Consider the following 14,612-nt stretch of genomic DNA (forward strand, 5'->3'; position numbering starts at 1 on the left):
AGATGTTTCCCTTTTTGTGGGTTCATTGTGAATTCCTCTGAAATATCATTACTGAAGTTCTAAAATGAAGATAACGCTACCACGATGGATTCGATGTCTATTTTCCCTCAAAGATTTCTGCATTCCATTTGTGACTGATTTTGTGATAAGGTAACTCTCTGGAAGGCATAGCTTTAGTTTTCAGATAATTTTTTGCTTTCTAAACTAGAACAGGAAAAGAATAAACCTTGGCTGATTGGATCGCCTTAGCAGCATATTTCTTCAGGACTTCTGCATCAGAGCAAATTAGATCGTTCTGCACTGATGTGATATATAATTCCTGTATCTTCTGTGCCATCAGCTCCTGGGGTTTGGTTTGAAGGGATAAGAATTAAGCTGCAGCATTTGAGTGAAATTGTTTTCATTATTGGAATCACAAGATTTTTTTTATGGGCAAGAGAAAAACTACAACTGGCACACAGTTTGACTCAACCTTACATATTGGGAACCTTAATTCTGTCACCATCAATTGGACATGAAACACATCCATTGTTTTGAGGCTTTGTTTTTGTGTAGCTCTACTAGCAAAAAGAAACTATTTCTTGTTTGTAATTCAGTGCACACTGGTTTTATTATTTCTTTTAAGTCTTCCCCATGTTTAAATCACTGCTTATTAAATAATCTTCCAGCATTCCCTTTCCAAGTGTGTCTTGATGCATCAGTTGAGCATAGCTAAGTTAAAGACTACATCTGCTCCTTGAAAATATTCATTGATGGCAAGTAATGAAAAAGTACTGACAGCTGAAACAATACCTGCCTATAAAAATCTGATTTCAGATGTTGTTGAACTTGTTGATATTTAGTGAAAAATTAGATATGAACTTGAATGCAGTATCAGTCTTACTGCATCTTCTATCCTTGTATTATAGGTTATGATTGCTACATTTTTCTCCTACTGTAAAAAATGACTCTTTGGAACAATAAGGGCTGATTGCTGCATTAGTTCTTGGTATCATTCAGCACTCAGGACAACATTAATTTTTTTTGCACTTTGTTTAGCATTCTCTAATCACTGGAAATACCCTGGAAAATCTTATACCATTTGATGACACAACCACAAAATATTTTTTTGCTGAAGCCTTATTCTGCTCGCATTCCTAGAAGAACAGTCTTATTCTTTAGGCATTTATATTGAGCATAAATTATGATGGCTCTTCAGATGAGACATATGAGTTATGGCAAATACATTTTAAACCTCTTGCATTAGATTTTCATGAGAACTATTGGTACACAAAACAAATACGCATGAGACAGATAGCAAGTTCGGTGCATTTCATGTGGAAGTAACCAAATGTGTACTAAGACTGTGAGGTCTAACAACATATAAAATCAAATTACTAGCTTCCATTTTGAATCATCACCTGATTCGGTTTAGAAATTTTACTCCCTGATGGAAAAAGGATGAAAAGCTGGGGCTTACTTGACTCCATATGCCACTAACTGTATGTGTTGTAAGAGAGACAGCTTAAGTAAATGATCTTGTCAAAACAGAAAGTATCACTAAGGAGGCAACTCTGAGGGACTGAGTGATTCATTTCCGTTTGTTAAACGCTGTAGCGTATATTCAGCCATTAATCCTTTGCCTTTTTGTCAAGAGCTCTGATTAGTCAGCTTTTTCATATTAAAATACCGTGACTGTAGATAATTCTGTAGTTCACAAATATTGAATATTATTGAGCTTATGTCCATAAAGTAATTATTCTAGAATAAGACCCATACAAAGTTAAAGAACTATATCTCAAATAACTTTTTTAGAGGAAAATTATTTTACATTAAAAGTACCCACATTATAAGCTTTCTGCAAATATTCTAAAAGACATATGTTGGGGAACTCATCCACGTATAAACCTGATTTTTCAGAAGTAGCTACTGTTCTTAGTTTCTTATTCCTCTTATGCTATATTCTGCACACATCGAGAAGGATGCTGAACTGGTGACTGACATAAAGATTACTTTAACAACGATGCCATTAAAAGGGTGAGGGTGGCAGGGAGTAAAATACTTACCAGAGATGACAGTGAAAGAATGAAGTATTTAACAGTGAGAATGCATAACTTCTTGGGGTAACTAGGTGGGTTTTGGATGAATACAGAATTACTTATGTGACTAAAGTATTAATAATACAGATATTATTGTAGATAAATTGTTTTACAATGAAGATCCATAGTAAAGCTCAAAATTAAGAGAAAGAATACCTAATTCGGTAGCCCTAGCTGCACAAATAAACAAAAATGTCATTTAATAACATATGTGACCCAAAGTGGCAGTTTCTTTTCAACAGAAGTAATTTAATCTTTTGAGCAGCAGGTGCAAAAGTTATCTCAAGACAGAAGCTACAAACAGAGCAATTTTACAGGAGATGTTTTACTTGGTAGGAAATGAAGGAGTAATTGTGACATGCAGCTCTTTTTCCTTCCATCTTAACAACAGTGGATCATACATGTCCCAGTGCTTTACCTTGAAAGAGATATATATAGGTATTTTTTTTCTATCCCCCACCCCCAGATTAGAACATGGCTTAGCATAATATTTGCCCCTTTGGTCAGTGTTTATCAATTGATTTGAAAACGGATTTTCATTCCAGTTTTTTTGAATCACTCAAAGGAACACACTTGCTCTGAATTACCTGCCTGGACATCCAAGTGGCTGCTAATAAAAAAGAGCCAAATGGATTTTGTTGCGACGGAGGGAAGACACAGTCACTCAATATGAGTGATCAGCAGACTTCATTTATTGTCCCTTACAGTCACCTTTTATGCCTTGTTATAATTAGCTCATACATATTACAAAAGTTAAGCTTATTATTGGTTAGTTGCCTAAATACCAAGCCCGCCCCTAGTTTCTCTGCTGTAGTTACCAGTTCCCACCTGCAACATTCTTTTCCCACCAAAATCTTCCTGTTATTGTGTAACAAGAACAGCCAAAGACAGTGTATTTTTGCTTTACTTCAGATAAGCTGAGAGCGATGTGCATTTTTGTCCAGCCAGCTGGACTATGTCTATGAGACCTTTTTCAGCTAGCCAGTTATCCACAATTCCCCCGTTTTTATTTTGGGCGACATAGGCCTGGTTGACCATTTTCAATAACAGCGTTTTAACACAGGAAAATACACAGCCAACTTATAAAATCTCAGTTCAGAAGGATAATTCCAGAAATACTTGAAAAATAAAGTTAGCTTGAAGCTTTAATTTAGATGCTCTTTCTGTTCCAGTGATATAAAAAGTTTAAAAAATTCAAAGGTAATTTTAAAGTTCTGAACCTGGACTAATGCAAGCTCAAAACCCAAAAAGAAACCAAACTGATGTTGGACTAGGACTATTTGCAAATATTTTAGTGGAAAATCCCTGACCATTAACAATTTTCTGTCCAAATAACAACTGCCTTTATGCAACCAACCAGTCCATACATTTTCTGAAGAATACCTCATTGATATCAAAGAATTAACAAAGGGAAAAAATTAGTTCTAAGCTATATACATTCATAAGTGGATTTTTCAATAGTTACGTACAGATTTACACACTAAGCCATAATGGCTCGTAGGTGATACACACAAGAGGAGTACGTTGCTTATCTGTCTGAATGTCTATGCTAAATTTGACAACTATGCCACAAGCCAAGCCTACATGGATGCTGCATGTTATGCACGTTCCTTAACAAACAGAAGTATAATAGACAAATTCCCAAGATGTAATCGCCTACCTAATTATATTATTTTGTAGCCAATTAAGGAAAATAACACAAATGTGCATATCTACATGTGCACACACCTTTTAGTTCAGAACCAATCTGTGATAAAAGGCCTTAGCCTTATGGCATCATTGAATCTTAACAAGTACAGTAATTAAAAATGCCGTCTTACTGTAAGTGTGATTTATGCTGACATTCCCTCAAATGCTACACGTGAGTACTTCTCACTCAACTGCCTCAAGTTAATATAGTAGTATTTGTTAATATGTATTAAAAAATCATTAATTCTCTACAATAGCAGTTGACTTCCATAACACTATGCAAGCAAAATAGGCTTAAGATGGGTTTTCTGAATACTAACAATTTATTATAGACTGTCTAAACTCAGGTCTTGAAAGATTTCACTCTGCCAGACATAGAAACACTGTTGCACTCCAGTTGCGATATCCCTTTTCCCAAGTTGTCACATGCACATCTCGCTCAAGCAACATTATTGTTAAAGTTTCTCTCTGCTACATAAAAGCATATTGCACTTGTAGATATAAAAGACAGCACCCTTGCTTAGATTATTATCTTATTACCTCATAACTCTTAGTATACCTTGTATCTCTGATTTCATCACTTCAAAAATTCACCAGAAGCAGATAAAACCACAGCATCAGACTAAACTACACCTTAACTGCTGATTCAAATAAAGGCATTGTCTTCAGATATGCCTAATGCTTACAAATAATTTTGGCTGGTTTTGATCAAAAAACTATTATTACAATAATGATCAAAAATAATAATCCCATTTGCAAAATGCCTTTAAGCCAGCCTCCTAGTCCCAACCACTTTCCACATTCAGAATACAGCACAAATACAGAATACAGAATAAATTATCTCCATCAAGGCAAAAAGGCTTCTCTTTAAGCACAGAGACGTTTGCTAGTTCAAGGCAGAAACCCATTTCTTGTAGGGGACATCTGAAGCACTTCTTTTTTTTTTTTTTTTTTTTTTTTTTTGGTGGATTTGTAATCAATTCCGTATTTTTCCTTGAGAAGCTTAAGCTGTTCCTCTTGTTTCAGGAGTGTTTCCAACTCTGACTTGTCGAATAGGTCCGTATTTCCCAAACATATCATACATTTCCTCCGCTGTGATTTTATACGGCAGGTTCCGAATATAAAGGATCCGATTGACCTCCGGGGGCAGCCAGATGTTAGCTCGCTTGGCCGCTTGCATCGCCATGGCGCCGATCGGAGGGGGGGGGGTGCCGCCTTGGAGAGAAACCGCGGCCGGGAAGGGGCCTGCCGGGCCGCTCGCCGCTGCCGCGGGGGTCCCGGCTGCTATCCCATACGCTAATAACCCGGGTAATGCCTTTTTACATTCTATGTCCCGAACGCTCCGCTTTTCTAAAAAGCGTATGAGCGAATCATACGTCACTTGTCTCTCCATACCTTCGTCAGCGCTGTTGCAGCCTTTGCGAGACTTCGGCGACGCGTGGCCGGCGGGACCCTCTGTAGGTGCTCCCGGGCGCGGGGACTGTGCCCTGCCGCCTCCTGCGCTGCTTTCAGGACCGGTACCTGAATCTCCGTCGAACCGTGGCTCGCAGGCTCAGCCCTCTCTAGGGTCCCTGTTCGAGCAACATTTTTTGCGACGGAGGGAAGACACAGTCACTCAATATGAGTGATCAGCAGACTTCGTTTATTGTCCCTTACAGTCACCTTTTATGCCTTGTAATAATTAGCTCATACATATTACAAAAGTTAAGCTCATTATTGGTTAGTTGCCTAAATACCAAGCCCGCCCCTAGTTTCTCTTCTGTAGTTATCTGTTCCCACCTGCAACATTCTTTTCCCACCAAAATCTTCCTGTTATTGTGTAACAAGAACAGCCAAAGACAGTGTATTTTGCTTTACTTCAGATAAGCTGAGAGCGATGTGCATTTTTGTCCAGCCAGCTGGACTATGTCTATGAGACCTTTTTCAGCTAGCCAGTTATCCACAGGATTTAATGTCACATTCGATCAGTTCCCACAGTTCTGGAAATGTATTCACCATCCCAGGCTTCATTTGTTTTTGCAGATGTGTCAGTTAGGGTTTTGTCCTGTCCAATGCTGGAAATGGCATTTAAGTTGTACAGTGCTGACTTGAGCTAAGAACTTTGATGAACTGGGCCCTCACTGAAGAAACTGAAATTTTTTTTTCCCTGATCTCTGAAGCATGTGAAATAAATACACTAATTAAAGAAAGATCTGAGCCTCCGACCTTATGCAACAAACAGCAATACAGATTTTCCTCCTGCTTGATATACCTGCAATACACAGTAACATCTCTCTCCAGTGAAGTACAGAAGCACATGCTGAACATGAAGCCATAAGAATACTCTGATTGGTTTAAATTTAAGCAATGTGTGTAAGTGCTTTGCTGTATTTAAGCCAGCCTTGAATCAACCAAGACGGCTCACACAACCCAACCATGTTCCACAATTCACTGTTCTCCCAGAAGTCTGAAATATCATGGGCCACTGTCAACCTCCTTTAACTGCCCTGCAGGTACTGCACCACTGCACTACTGGACAAGTCACCTCAAGGAAATGTGATTTTGGAGTTGGCTTCTTGAAACAAAAACTCTTTGCATCAGTTTGTGGACAAAGTGTTCTGAATAAAAAAACGCCAACAAACGTCCCACAGGTATTCTTGCCCTTCCAGCAATGTCCTGGTCCTGAATGTTGACTAAAATGGTTTATTTCCCTTGCAATAAAATAGCTATAATTACAAGCTGACCTTGAAGCATGTACAAACTATTCAGGATAGTATCACTGCTTCTCAGCTAGATGCCTCAGACTATACACTGCTAAGGGATAATGAAAATTCAGCCTCAGCTGCCGATGCTGTGTAAATTTAACATAATACAAATCTCATGCTGTTCTTGGCCTGTGTTGGGTTTCCAGAATGACCTTGTTAACATCACACAGAAAAGCAGAGTGGACGAGAGATCAACGAACAGCAGCAACGCAAGGAAGGGACCTGAGAGCAATAAGCCTCTGTGGTTTATTCACAATGGCAAATGTGGAAGGGATAACATCGTGTATCTCAAAAGGACAACAAACTGGGCACGCACAGTGGTGGCTGATTACAGTAGGTGCTGCTTCATCTGTTTCTCTGCCGCTTGGCAACACAGGTTTTGAGGGAGAGTTGAGTTCCCGCTCTCACAGTGGTTCTGTCTGGGCAGCAAGCACACTGATGACCTCCTGATGGAGGATAAGGCTGCAAAACTGCATCTTCCTTCCACCCATGCCCATGCAGCTGCAAACACTGCCACTATTCACAGCTGGACAAAGTGACTGCAAAATCTCATCAGATCAGCTTTTTCACGGAGTACGTGCTGGTTTAAATGACAACATCAGGTACAAGAAAACAAAGAAACAAGCTTACTTCATTCTATTGCTTAAGAAAGCACTGCCTCCAGAAACACAGTAGGAATGGACTTGGAAGACATTCTTACAAATCGTTGAGAGACAAAATCATCTTTACCTTGCGATACGTGAGCACACAATTGTTTCTCTGTAACTCATCCTTCCCAACAACATTGCTTCTACAATGTATTTGTTCTAGGCTCTCTGAAGCAGAGGCTAGTAATGCAAAAATCTTATAAAAATTACTAATTTTGGCCTCTGCAAGAAGATAACAGAACAAAGCCCTGATCTGGTACCATTATAGCTGAATACAGAGACAAAATTATACCCTTAAACTAGCAGTACCACAAAAGTGATAAAAAAATTATAAATCATATAGGTCACCTTGACTGTGACAGGCAGATGTCATTTCTAATGTAAGTAATACAACTCAACATTTCAATGCATGAAAAAATTCAGAAGTTTTGGAGAACTATTTTTGTTTTGGAAATGATATTCCTTCGTATCAGACTGTAGCAGCGTGGGTTGACTTTTGTGATAGAAGTTATTAAAAAATGCCAGTTCTCTCAGTGAGAGTTACTGGCATCATTAACCCCCCGAGAGATAACGAAACAACAGTGGCATTTCTTAAGATTGTTTTGAAATTTAAACATATTCTTTTCAATATATGTTGTGGGTTTTTTACTGACATGTAATGATTTCAAAAGTATTATAACTAATTGCAGATGTTTTCTTTTAAGAGCCTCTTCCTGCCTGAATAATGCACATGAGATATATGAGATTCTTGGCTGGTATTCTTGCTTCTTTTGATACTTTGTTTTGTATTTGCCATTCATATACATAAATCCAGAAATGAGCCACCAATACTTGGCAGTCCTACTCAATTTTATACATATTCATTATGGAGAGAAGAGAAATTGTACATACCCAGGGGATTTAAAAATGCTAATAGTGGCTCTGACAAGTTCAGACATATGCCGTCTCATACATCTAAACTTAGACTACACTCTGCTATTACCATACATGGCTACTAATCCTAGAATGATATGAATAGCCTAGTAATATGTATTTAAACAACGCTCACACTTAGGACTCTGTGTTAACTAATTTTAGCAATCAAACAGGTAGTTAATGAATTATATCAAAGAGCAAAATCACGTTGAAAGACACTAGGCCCCAAGGTTCAATAGTTTACAGTAAGAATATTGGCAATTAAAATTAATTCTTGTTCCTGTTCAAATGGTTGTTGACATTAACAAAGCCCTTCGGTGCAGAGCTGAAGGGACTGGTCATTGTCTCTTCTATGGTACCACCACATGTGTGCAGGACAGCCAGAAAACAGAAAGACCCTGGAAACCCCAGCCCCTTCAGCAGCCCTGCCTGTGGGGTAAAGTGGAAATGGTTGTGGCACAAATGATCCAGGGTGAGTTAACCAAGTTTGGGTAAAACTCTAATGAGGACAAGGAGGTATGTAGCTTTCTCACACATTAGCAGATTCTTATGTTCTAGGGGTTGGACCTTGACTTCCATCTTTTAGAAGGTTTAAATTCAAAGTACTCAAACATTTTGAAGGGAGAAGTGGCAGTTCTGTTGGTGCTCACAGCAAAAGCAATCTTACAGTTTTCCAGTCTGTTACCATGCTATGCCCTTGTTCTCTTCACAAAAATAACAAGGGGAAACTACACAGTCAGGCTCTAATCAGTACTTGAACTTAGTACTCCTTTTGACAAGATTTTGTGGATAATAACCGCTTCTTATGTGTTAAATATACTTCAGTTTGCTAGAAAAAAAATAATAGTCATAGAACTTTTGAGCTGTTCGAATGCAGAGCTGCTCAGTCCCAGAAGAGCTCCTAAAAAAGACTGGCAAGTGTGTGTTCCTGCTCAGGAGGACCTGAATGGTACAGGCATTACATGTCAGGTCTAAGAACTGCACATAAGGATGTCTGGAGAAGTCTCTCCTGCTGAGCACATGGCAGTCAGGGGATGTTTTTAGATTCCTCTGCTGTGAGAATGTGGGTGACAGCATGTATTGAGTCATTACTATTAATTTATTTCTTAAATAGGAAATTCAAAAGAAAAGAATACATCATATATTAAGGGCCGTTCAGCTCCAGCATGCAAGTTAAAGACTAAGACAGCCCTTCAGTCAAACGTCCACAGAGTATGAAAAAGATCAAAATAGGAGTCAGTTTGTAGCAGCCAACAGAGACACATCTTGACAGGCAGTGGACTACGTTCGTTGTTCAAGTAATGGTAGGCTGGCAACAGTCATCATCTGCTCCAGGAAGAGAGTCACCAAGTCACTTTATCATGGATGATCATGTGGATGAGCCAGTTTTGCTCCAAGAAATCAGACTCTGCAAAGTTACTCTCTATTTCATAGACTCATTCATTCCAATCTAGTTTTAGCCCTCTCTGTTCACCTTGATTCACGAAAGAATAATTGTATTTGTGTTTATTTATCTTTGCTGTTATTGACAGTCTTATGAATGAGGGAAGGAAATAGCACATTCTAATGACCTGAAATGAAGCACCCTTAAGCAAGAATCCACACAGAAACAGCAGTGCCTTAAAATGTTATGAATTTAAACAGATTAGCCCTTATGGATGCTTTGACAAACACAGACTCATGTTGTAATTACCCAATGTACTAACATGGAAATATCTAAAATATCGGTATGGTCAAGGCTTTCCTGAAATGTGGAATCCAGAACAAACAAAATCCAGAGCTACCTCTACCTCTAATAAGCCTAAATAGTCCAAACACTTAAAATAATCTGTATTTTTACAACTTCTGAAACACAAAGACTATTGTTCAGTATCAGAAGTTTCAAATAAACAAGCACTTTTAAGTTTACTGGAGACAAACATCTCTAGTACAAGCACTGCTGAGATCATCATATGAAGAAAGCTGGGTGTGCTTACATAAAGGGAAACATAATTGGCTCAGAAGGAATTAAAAATTTAGAGTTGTGATAAGGAATGAAAATGTAAATTGTCAAGCAAAAAGAAAAACAACCTGGACTGATTTTCAGAAGAGCTATTAAGGAGGAAAAAAATCCTTTGTTCTGCAAACCAAGTTTATTTGGAGTGAAAATAATACAATGATAAAAATCTTTGAATCTAAATTTCCAGCTCATGTTTCAAATCAGATTTCATTTGAAAGATTAATTTTATTTTTTATCTTTGGGTGGTTGTGGTATGTATTTGAAAAGTTTTGACCATTAGATGCTGCAAAAAGCTCTGTGGTGTTTAGCAACCAGAGAAGAGGTAACTTTCAGCATTTTTGTGGGTTTTTTTTTTTTTCTTATTAGACTTACATTTTTTTCTTCAAGATATTATGTTCCCTGAAACGTAATCTTATGATGAGGATGCTATTGGAGTGGTGTTCTTTTAGAGAGGCAATTTCAGCCTGTTTGACAGTTGCTTCAGTCCATTACTTAACCAGATGCATGTATTATTTTCAGCACTTTTCCTGATCTTTCTCTTTTTAAAACTGATGGAATCAGACACCCAAACACCCCAAGCTTTGCTTTGCTTTACAGAAGTGGATTATCTGGGTTAGAAAGGAAAGGCCAGGCAGTTCACAGTCGTAGATATTTATTCTTCTTGGTAAGTGTGCAGAAATTTCTCCTAAATGAGACCAACAGTATCTTCTATTGTCCAGAAATTAAAGTCTTAAGTGAGAATTAGCAGAGTAGCAACAACTGCTTTTGGAAAGATTTTGGGACTCTTACTTAACTTGCATGTGAACAAATTTTCAGCTTTTGGAAGAAAGAAAAATTTAACTAAAACTTTGGTTTATGAGTTGAAAGGTAGCCAATGATTTCTTTAGTTCAAAATGTGCCCTGCTTTGGAAATTGCTATTACTTGCTATGGAATGTCATCTAACTTTTAAAATAAGGAAACGAGAGAAAAAGGTGGGAAAAAACCCACCCTAAAGACAGCATTGTTATGATTAAGATTCCAAAGCCAAGTGTTTAGTTCTACAGTTAACTAATCTTGGAACATAAAATTTTATACAATGATAAACTTAATGCCTTGAAACACACATTTACCCATGACTGTTCTAGTGTAGGCTATGTTGCTTTTTCAATATGTTTGCTTTAAGTTAAAGATTGCCATGTCTTTCCTTTTTGTTTCTTTCATATTTAAACCTACATCACTTCTTTGACACCATCTGTGGTTTAATATCATCAGCCAATAAAGTTGTAAAAACTTTCTTTCCAGGTATCTTTTTAAAAATTTGAAGTTCAGAGGTACAAAGTCAGTCACATATCTAAGTGATAAACCCACAACTGTAGCATTCTCTGGCTCAAATATCTGCTTGCAGTGATGAGCAGCTTTTGACTTAGAGAAACAATTTTCCTTTTATTTCCCCAAAACCAGCTGTAAAAAAATGATAACCAGCTTTAAACTTGTCATCCTAAAGGATTCCCTTTAAGCTGAGTAAAGCTGTGTGGTATAGCTCTCTCCACGCCGATAGATGAAGATGCAGCAGCACATTGCTGATGTCCTCTGCTGATCAGTGGGCTCACAACTCCCATATGAAGTGAAAGGGCAGATTAGTGAGGGTTCAAATTCTAGTACTGTGAATGCATCTCTAAACTAACTCTGCTCTTCTCTCATCTTTAGCATTTGGGGAATATATTTGGAAGTGTAAAGCAAGATAAATCCTTTCAGGTTCCAGCATTTAATTAAGCTTTTAGCTATCTTTGTGAACGAACCAAGAGCATCCAATATGTGTGTCTACAGGGAACAGATCAGGAGTACCACTCCATCTGTGAAGTTGTCTGCTATCAGCTGGAAAAAAATCTCTTCTCAATTAGCCTCTCTCTGTGTCTAACTTCCTCTGGAACATTGCATCTACTATAGCTAAATCTCAGTTGTAATAAATGTACTTGAACAATAAAAATACTTTGGCTTCCTCCATGATGGCCTGTGTTTCTGCTAGTAATAGGAAATCAGGTTTAAGTAGTGGCAGGTTAAGCTGGCTGAGGTATAGAAACCAGCATGGGAAGTATGATGTTAAATGATTTAAAAATAATTTTAAAAGTGTTCAAGTCTGTATAACACATGAAAGCAGAACTGTTAATTGTTCTGGTGTGGTTTTTTCTCTCATATACTCTCTTACTATAAGCAAAGGTATGTAGGATTCCCAAAGCAGGAAACAGCTTGGTTTAGGGTCTAGCCGGAAACAGTAAGGATTTAAAGTTAAAATGTGGCACTCACTGAAGTGAGTGGATCTGCTTACAGGGGCCACTGGAAATGCTTTACTCCACAACAGCAATCAACCTTGCCTAACATAGAGAATTTTCTATTGCGTGGTTGGTCTAACATGCTTACCCAGTAGAATGCATCATGGTAACCATGTGGGCAGAATATTTTTGGAACAGAAGTTCTCCCACCACTCCATAACCACCCAACCCCCGCGTAGTACCAAAGTCATAAATGTAAATGAAGACCAGGTTAGAACGGTCTTTTCCCACAGTATGTGAGAGCTGATAATGTGACACTGACATCTCAGAAACAAATTGTTCGTGGGAACTGTAAGATGCTCAAAAGTCATGGTCACCAAAATAATTTAGAATAGCACTAACATTCACATGGAAAAATATGAATCAATGTGCCAAATGTCAAACATTTGTACTTAACTTTTTATATCGCGGTACTTCAAAGGGGAGCTACACAATTTTCCTGTATGTGGTATAGTATCATCACAATTCAGATGTCACAAACCATTTTCAGCTGTCACAACCAAGACTGAGTCTATCCTCATCTGTATTGTTCCAGCTGGCTTCCTTGAACATCCAAAACAAGTGTTCAATCAAAATGAAGAAATGAATTCCCCTCTCTATAGGTAACCTCTAAATTAAGTACTCCCAAATCAAAGCAGTGAATGGCCTATTTGAAAATCAAGCAGCATTGGGTCAACTCTCCTTGTGAGTGCTTCCCCTTACCGCAATTCTTCTACCCATACTGACATTCCCTCATTTCTCCTCAGGACACTCCCTCCCCTCCCAACTACTCCCATCTTCCTTACTCCATCCCTACATCATGCCCCATCATAATGCCACCAATCCAACACCATGCTGCCCACCTTGTTCTTACCCTGTCCATCATTTTGCTGCACAGTGCTAACCTTACACCAAGCTGCTCTGGGGAATGCGACCAGCACATATGAAGCTCCCTCTTGCAACACAGCTGCCAGACAATTAACAGCATGAGTATCTTCCACAATAGCTGGTTGTACACTGTGGCTGGGTGACAGGCCATGGTGGTGACACACGATTTCTCTCTGCCAACTGAGCACACGCTTTCCATCAGCTGCTGTGCAAGGCTGCCTGCAAGCTGTGTGTAGTAAAAACCTACTTTAAATACTTTTTTTTTTTAACATACATAAAGGGATCAAAAAGTATTTCCTCAGGAGTTTTGCTGTACACACATGTAACTGAGAAGGATTAAGACTATTTAACATTCTTGTATTTTAACATGAAACTTAAGGAACATGTAACACATGGAAATAATTCCTCAGTTCTCCTACTGCTGTGTATCATCTACCCATGCATACACAGACCCTGGGTTAGGCCCAGAAAAGTAATGAGATTGACATGAACTGTCATGAGGTACACAAAAAAAATACTCTCCAAAAGGCATCCGTTTGCTTCCAAGACCTCTGAAAGCACTCACACTTCCAAGCTGCTTTCGGCAAACCACAACCGATGCAAGCCTGCCTTTATTTACAAAGAAAACCGATTTTCACATCATCACTTTTGGCTTCGGTCAGACATTTTTCACAGCGTGCACAGCTACGACGGGCGCTGTTGCACACACCCAGGAGGGCCTGGAACTGCGGCTGCAGCCTCTATGTCGTGGGTTTACACTGGCCACAGTACAGAGCCCCCACCCGGTGCCCCAGGCAGGCACTCAGAGTGCTGGGGAACCCTTGTGATGCGGAGAGCACCCAAGCTGGTGGAGAAGTTTATTTACAGCCGCGTTCCAGCCGCCTCCTTCCCAAGGGTAGGCGCGCGCGGCCGCCGCGCGCCACTGCCCCACGCCCCAGCCCGGCGCTGCAGGCTCCACGTCCCGGCGGGCAACGCGCGGCGAGGCCCCGCCGGGCCCCTAAACTACAGGTCCCAGAGGGCACCGCCCATAGCCCCGCGTGCGGCGCGGCCGCGATGCACGCTGGGAAGCGTAGTCCCCGCCAGCCCTGCCATCCTCTCGGGCCGTCGCCCCCTCCCATCCTGCCGCTCTGCAACGGCGGCCTAAACTTCCCGCGCACGCTCTGCGCCACGTACGCGCTGGCGTCACACGGCCGCGGGCACCTCCCGCCAGCCCAGCGGGCCAATCAGGGCCGCTAACAGCGCGAGGGGGGCCCCCCTCGACCTTTGACACGGCGCTGAGCGCGAGCGGCCGCCCGCCTCCTCGCCCCTCCCGTCGTGTCAGTCGCAGCCGCAGGAGGCGGCGGAGCGCCCGCCCGCCCTCGCC

General features: G+C 40.0%; 1 long non-coding RNA gene across 1 annotated transcript; it reads right to left on the reverse strand.

The window, feature by feature from the left end:
• Positions 1 to 2,750: 2,750 nt before the first annotated feature.
• On the reverse strand, positions 2,751 to 14,525 carry LOC308065155. The gene is made up of 2 exons (XR_013928685.1): positions 13,267 to 14,525; positions 2,751 to 9,399 (listed from the first exon to the last, which is right to left on the reverse strand). It is a non-coding gene; the product is annotated as an uncharacterized lncRNA (long non-coding RNA).
• Positions 14,526 to 14,612: the final 87 nt, after the last annotated feature.

Source organism: Falco punctatus (genome assembly GCF_963210335.1).
Source record: "Falco punctatus genome assembly, chromosome: 6".
In the NCBI taxonomy this organism is placed as follows: Eukaryota; Metazoa; Chordata; class Aves; order Falconiformes; family Falconidae; genus Falco; species Falco punctatus.